This window comes from Panthera pardus, unplaced genomic scaffold (genome assembly GCF_024362965.1).
Source record: "Panthera pardus isolate Hobbes unplaced genomic scaffold, ASM2436296v1 HiC_scaffold_6, whole genome shotgun sequence".
Taxonomy (NCBI): Eukaryota; Metazoa; Chordata; class Mammalia; order Carnivora; family Felidae; genus Panthera; species Panthera pardus.
The window spans coordinates 66,890,469-66,898,145 of record NW_026526991.1 but is presented as its reverse complement, the minus strand read 5'-3'; positions in this window follow the sequence as shown (position 1 = coordinate 66,898,145).

Below are 7,677 nucleotides of genomic sequence, written 5' to 3'. Positions count from 1 at the left end.
CTAAGGAAACTCAAACCCAGACCTTAGTGAATTGGAATCTGTATTTTAACAAGATTCCCGGATAGTCACATTTAATATGCACATGAAAATGTGAACAATAGCATTTCCACCACATCAGACCATTCCTCATCAACACCCGATGATCTGCTCGAGTTATACACTCTTGGGAAGTCTCAGTAGGTTTGAACTGGAAGGAGCTTCTCTTTTAATTTTTTAAATTATTTTGGAAGGAGCTTCTCAAAAGCACTTGCACCTACTCCGTCATGGTAAATCTGATGACACTGACAAATTTTCAAAAACCAGTTTCTAGCGAAACTGAGGTGAAAACCCAAACCTCCTCTCTTTTGGCTCAAAAGGCTTCCATTACACCTGCTACCCTTTCCTATTTATTTATCTTTTAAATTTTCATATTTGGTAGTTTCCATTTGGGGTTCTGTTTTATTCATTCATTCACTCATTTATAAGTGGGGTCCACACCCAGTGCAGAGCTTGAAATCATGACTGTGAGATCAAGACCCTAGGACCAAGACCTGGGCTGAGATCAAGAGTCAGATGCTTAACCAACTGAGCAAACCAGATACCCCTGGGGGTCTGTTTTAAAGGCAGGCTTTCTTTGCCAATTACATGCAATTTAGGCTAATAGTAAACTTCATTGCATTTTCTTTCTTTTTCCTTTTCTTAAAGTTTATCCATTTACTTTTAAGAGAGACAGCACGAGTGGGGGAGAGGCAGAAAGAGAGAGAGAGAACCCCAAGAGAATCTGTCAGCACAGAGCCCAATGTGGGGCTCGAACTCAAGAACAGGGAGATCATGACCTGAGCCGAAACCAAGAGTCAGACGCTTAACTGACTGAGCCACTCAGGCACCCCACCATTGCTTTTTCTGAGCACACATTCTTAGAGAATAAAAACAAGAACAAGAAGAGAAGCAATGGTGGCATTGTTTTTGTTTAGTATGTGCTACTTTTATCAGTTTTTATACCTATGGTTCCATCACATGATAGGCAGCCGTAGAAAACCAGCCTGGTATGAAAGATTGATCCTGGGTAATCTGGGACAATCACTGGGTTGGTTGCAAACAAACATTAGATGTAATAACATGCCGAGAGAGATACTTAATAATAATGTGTGAAGAGATATCTATGGATCTGCAAGGATGCAGGCCACCCTAAAACTCGTGTCTGTCCAGCACAAGTACAGGACTTCGGCAATTTTCTGGTTAATTTGCTAAGTCTAGATGGCCAAACCAGATAATTCAGGCCAGTGGTAGATTTTTGAACCTAAATATTCTGGTTTGGCTGTCTTCATTTATAAAGTTAACCTGATACTTGCCAAATCACTGAGTGTGAGCTCTATCGGGGGAAAGAAATGCTCATGTGAGTGTGGACGCACATTGGGTTTTCACGTGTACATTTACATGTAATTCCACTTGGGCCATTTTGCTCTTTGAGAGGATATAATGTTGACTTCAAAAGTCATCCCACAGGTGGTGGGAAATCCAGAGTCCCTCTCAGTATTGCCAGGAATGTTTGGGGTGGGATTAGGGTGGCTGTATTCTCCCCCTCCCCACCCAGTCACTTCTGGGTCCTGGTACCTGCTTCCATAAGTTTCTCTCCTTCTTGTGTCTTGTCTCCTACGCACATTTTCATGCCCCACTTGCATTGAACCAAACATCTAATTCAATCCATTTACCATGATTTCTCCAAAACATCACTCATCGAGACCAGTGGATACAGGAGACTTTCCCTGTAGACCTGGAAGCAATTGAGGGGCTGTTCTTTGCTGCACAATAGAATGGAGCGTAATGTTGATTACTAGAATCTTTGTCCTTAAAAGTCTTTCAGCTATTCCCTTTCTCCACATTGCCACAGTGGGGAATTGTCTTCTCGGGCTCAAGCCTCCTTCCATGTTGTGCTTCATTCTTCATCCAAGTTCCCTCTAAGCTAAACAGCTCCCTCCCACACATCCCTATTTGGGCATCTCTTTGTCTCAGTCCAAGCCACCCCATTCAGCGACTGCCTCCACAACCCAAGTGGCCTGTCATGACGTTTGTTCAGCAAATGGCCCAAGGATGAATTCTCCCGCAGATGGTCAGTGACAGTGGGCCCCTTCCTGACACACCAATGCCCTTCTGTTACAGGACAGATAGATGGATGGCGTCCAGGTGCTGATGTGTGTGTGAATGTATGTGCAAACGTGGGTGAGAGAAGGTTTACGTGCATGTGTGCATATGTGTGATTGTGTGTGCACGCACACATAAGAAGCAGCCCTGGGAATTAGACCACATGTGGTTAGAAAAATGTGTAAAGTGTATGTCTAGGTCCATTCATGAGGTGTTGGATCCAGTTCTGGGGAATCCCACGTGTCAGTCCCATAAAGGACTCAAGGATGGGATCCCCCACTCCCAAGCTACATTTCCTTGGAACAACATAGACACGAAGGAAAATAAAGAGGTAGAGCCATGGGGAACTGGAAAGACAAAAAGAATTAGGTGAACAGCAAGTTCCAAGGTCATATTGGTTCTCAGAGACCTGAGCTCAAGCCTCCTACTATGTACCACGCACCGACCATGTACCATGGCAACCTGCCACAAGCACCAGTGGGAAGGAAAAAGCTGGGTAGAAGTTTCTACTCCTTAGGCATAGAAGGCCCTGGGGAGGGTGAGCAAGATAGGCTGTGAAGCCTCTCCTTCCCAGGAACCTCTGATGCCCCAGGAGCCCACTTGTCAAAGCAGGGGAAGGGCCCGGCCTCCCCAGAGGGAGGAAGGCAAGAACGCCCTGGGGGAACCCAACCTGACCCAAGAGTCTATGACACATGGGTTTCAAGGAAAGGAATGTGAGCCCAGCTATGGCCCAAGTTAGAAGGGACAAGTGCCCTTGGAGTGGGAGGGGGGGCAGAGTGGGGTTAGCGTTTCACCAGCCCCTTCTCCCACACTGCTTCTACTCCTCAGGGCTTAGTTACCTCCCAAGGGCTGAGGTCACGAGACGGTATGTTTAATGTCACTGGGAGAGGCTGTGAGACCAGGATGCCAGTGGCCGTGTGTGGATGGCCTGCCCCATCATGTGTCCAGGCAGCTCTATTGGGCCTGGCTGTAAAGAAGCTGTTAGGAAGTCTGTGCCCTAACCCCTGCTGCAGGGCAGCATTTTCTGGGGGAGTCCTCTTTCTCGATTGCTTCCTCCTTCCCCACAAGCCTTTGACCTGGTCCTGACAGCTGAGATCCTCCAAGAGGAATGAGTTCTTCTCCAAGGGATTAAAAAAACCAAGTTTGCATCCAGCCCCATCACTTACTTCCTCTGTGACCTTTGCTACGTTACAGAATTGCTTGAACATGTACTTCCTTCTTTATGAAACGGCAGCAAGAATGCTTTACTTTGTGTGGGTGTCTGGAGGATTAAATGGGATAAAGCAAGGAAGGCTTCCAGCCCTGTTTCTGGGAACAGTGGATTCTGGTGATGGCTTTCCTCCCAGGGCCGGATCATGTTGTCCGGTGCTCAGGGACAAGTCTTACTCATCTTTTATGCCCTCAATACCTGGCGCCATGCCCAGCAATCCCTAGGGTATCCAGTAAGCATGTGTTGAAATTAACAAAATTTGAGGACAAGTCAGAAGGTCATGGAAAAGGAAGGTTCTGCCTGTGACTTTAGAAAGGCGAGGACCTGAATCCCCATGGCCACCCCAGGGCCGAGCTCCCCCAGGTCTCAGCCAATGTCTCCAGATCTTCCTCTTTACCAATCCCCCACCCCCCGCAGGGTGCTGCACACCCAGCTTCAGCTGACCAGAGGCTCTGCATACCGTCCCTCAGCCCCATGATATGATCAGGCTCCAAACCTTCTCCCATCCCGCCCTCCTCCCTCACTGGGCTGCGAGGTAAAATGCAGAATGGCCAATTAAATTTTAACTTCAGACATACTTATACTGAAAAATGATTTGGTGTATATCTGAAATGCAAATCTAACTGGGTGTCTCGTATTTTTATTTGCTAAATCTGGCAACCCTGCACAGGAAGTATCATTCTACCAACAATAGGCTTCCTTTCCTCCATACCTTCCTTCCAGCCCCACCAGAACCTAACTGACCGTAGCTGCCGAGACCACTCATTCATTTATTCATTCACTCATTCAACACACCTTACTGTCTGTCTACCAAGCCCCAAGCCCTCTGCCAAGTGCTGGAGGTACAGCGGTGACAACGTCATAGCTCCTGCCTTCATGGAGCTTATATTCTAGATTAAACAAAGAAATAACATGATGACGAGTGTAGTAAGGCAAGGATTATGAAAATAAACTGAATAGAGGGCTGAAGTTGAAATGAAAGGAGGAGGGCTGGTTTGGACAGGATGACAGGAAAATCTCTCTCGGGAGACACTCCAGCTAACCTGAAGGATGAGAATCGGGTTGGCTGTGTGGGGGTGTGGGGGTGGGGAGGGATTCTAGGGCCCGAGGCAGGAAAAGAACTTGACCATCAGGGACTAAAAGAAGACCCAGATGCCAGCAAGAGGGGAGGGCATAAGACAAAGCGAAGCAGGAAATGAGAACAAAACAAAACAAAACAAAACACTTAAGGCTATGGTCATGTTCTGAACACACACACACACACACACACACACACACACACACACGAGTATTGAAAGCCTCGTGGGGAAAGGGTTTATGGCCAGAACGATCATTCTTTTTTTAACAAAAGTTTATTTATTCTGAGAGATAGAATGAGTGGGGCAGGGACAGAGAGAGAGGAGATGCAGGGCTCAAACCCATGAGCTGGAGATCGTGACCTGAGCCAAAGTTGTCTGCTTAGCTGACTGAGCCACCTGAATGATGATTCTTAATGCTTCATTGAAACTGAAATGGAGGAGGCTCAGTTGGAAGCAGGTAAGAGTCCAGGTAAGAGAGGAAGGTGGTTTAAAAGAAAACAGGGTGGTGGTGGCAATCGAGAGAAATGTTGGGACTAGACGTGGTGGAATCTACTTTGGAGGTAGGGTTTCCTGGACCTGATGGTAAATTGGATGTAAAAGGTGAGGAGGAATCGAGGACCACAGTCGTTAGTGACTAGGAAGGCAGAGGTGATACAGGCAAGACCAGGGTGAGAATCAAGCATTCTCGCTGGGACAGGTCACATTGAAACATCTGGGAGACTTCAAGTGGAAATGTCAAGTCTGCTTGTAGGAGTCAGAGCTCAAAGAGGAGGCATGGGCTGGTCAGAAGTGTGGACTTGCCACCACATGGTGGTGCCTGCAGCAACGGACACATGGAGAGAGGAGCTCAGGACAAAGTCCAAGGGCACTGGTGTTAGAGCCACTTTTGAGAGGAACCTGCAGGAAGAACCCCAGGAGACCACTGTGCAGGGAAACCCAGAGAGCGGAGCACATCAGGGCAGGGGCCAGCTGAGTTCAGGCTGCAGAGAGAGGGGGTGAGTGAGGCCAACAAGTGGGCACTGGGTTTGATGAGCTTCATATGAGTGGTTGTGGTGGGGTGGGTGGTGGGACAGAAGCCAGAGGTCGGGGTGGGGGTGAAAAGGGAATGGCAGCGGGGGAGATAGAAGCAGCCAGTGGCACCCATTCCCGTAAGGAGTGGGGCCGTGAAAGCAGCAGGGCAATGGGTCTTGGATGAGGGATACAGCATGTTCACAGGCTGATGGAACATTCTGGCGGGAAATGGGAGAGTAAAGACGTGAAGTAGAGAGGGGTTAACCCACGCTCAGATGGCCCTGGCTTCCCCAACAGAGATGAGGGTGACCTTGCCCCAGGCACCTGGCCCCTCCCTGGGCTGGATGGAGGGGAAATGCCCACAGCCTGGGGTACAGGCGGCCAGGAGGAGAGGGCCCGCCTTGCCCTGGAAATGGAAAACCGACACCGGTAACTGAGTAACTCCTGGAGAGGGGGCAAAGGCACTGGCCGACTCTGAAGGAGCAAAAATAATCTGTCCCGCTTGGGCAGTGAGGCGGATCCAATGTGGGGTGGAGAGGCCTGGCCCCCAGCATCCCTCCTTGGCCCACCGGGGCAAGTACTGTTCTCAGTCTTGCTCTGGCTTCCAGGGAGCTATGGTGCCCAGGAGGCAGAGCATCAAGTAAAGGTTATGCACTCAGCGACCAGGCAGCCAGCTCGGTTCCCTCTGCCCCACAGCCACCGCCTACTCCGCACTTCAGGCAAGTACACCACCCAGACAGACAGACAGACAGACAGATGGGGCAGAGCGCCACCGAGCCCCAGCCAGGCAGAAGAGCCTGAGCACAGGGTTCCAGAGAGGCTGCCCACATCCTCAACCCCACCGGGCACTCCCTCTCCAACCCGAGCTGGTCAAGTCTTAATTTGCCATCCACCGCCCCCCTTCCCCTTCTGAAGCCCCAAAGCTTGTGCCACACACCTCCCCCCACAGCTAGATTGCAGGGTCCTGGGGGCGGGGGGGGCGCTGCTGATCGTCTCACAGCATCTGTGAGTGGACTGAGTGATGGGCTGGTTTGGGATGCAGAAGCTACTGACGGGATCTGGGCCTTCTCCCTGTTTGTTTCGGCACCTCTGTCCTCACCTTGAGGCAAAGGCTGCCCAGGCTCACCTCTAAGGTCACAGGAAGCCAGAGCGCATCTCCTGGGCCGACAGCGCCGGGAGATGAGCGAGGCCGAGGCGGAACTTCTGCCCTGGGTTCAGCTCTCAGGCCTGCCCCTCCTCCTCCACAGCGCATCTCGTCTGCCTTGTCCAAGGAGAGCAGGGCTTTGAGGGAAAGAAGGTGCCAGGTTCCAGAGAAGGGGGTGGGGCCCCTCTCTGCTGAGGAGGAAAGGAAGGTGAGAATCACTGACCTGAGAAGTTTTCCACGAACCTTGGCTAAGGGGGAGAAGGGAAGGGAGAGGGCAGCAGGAGCCCGGCCAGGCGCTGGGGGAGGGAGGCAACCTCGCAAAGTGGTTTCCTTACCATAAACTTCTAATTGGATCCCGTGGTAAACAGACACGCTGTACCTGCCCTGAGGAATAAGGGCTGGGCACGGCTTGTCACTGAGCCACAGGAAGAGTTAGAGGTGTTTGGAGCAGGGGGAATCATGGACCTGGACAACTGGGGCTGGGGGGGTCCATCCTGGGGGAGGGGGAACAGCTGGCCCAGGACAGGCACGAAGGCCGTGCCCACCATCCCTGCACCCTCTGCCTCCCAGCTGGGAAGTGTGGTCTGTTTATCAGTGAACTACGGGCGTGAGTGAGAGAGAAGGGCTTGTGGCTGGTCCCTGCAAGCACCGAGTTCTATACCCCCAGCCGCTGACTCAGCCACTTCCCCCCACCTCCCCCCACCTCTCTCCCAAGCGGATGGGAACAAAGTGGCTGCAACTTTCCAGTTGTAAAAATCGGGGAGGAGCAATCAAGAACAAAGATCAAGGCTTTGGATTTTCCATGACACTTGGGCACAGTTCCCATCGCCCATGCCCTCTGGGAAGCAGGAAGCTGCCATGTGGGCACGGGGCAGTGCCTCACCATCTGCATGGCACCCTCTCCTGGGGCGGCCTTGGCAGGAGGTGAGCTTACTACCTTGCACGTTGTCTACACAGAGTCTTCTGAACTCTGGGTTCCCCTGGCCCCAATTCCTCCCAGCTCTCTGAGATCAGACATCCTCAGAGGCCAGGAGCTCACCCAGCAGCCCCCAAACCTGCAGCACTAGGCAGAGGTCTAGGGTCAGAAGGGAGAAGGGGAAGGGGGACAAAGA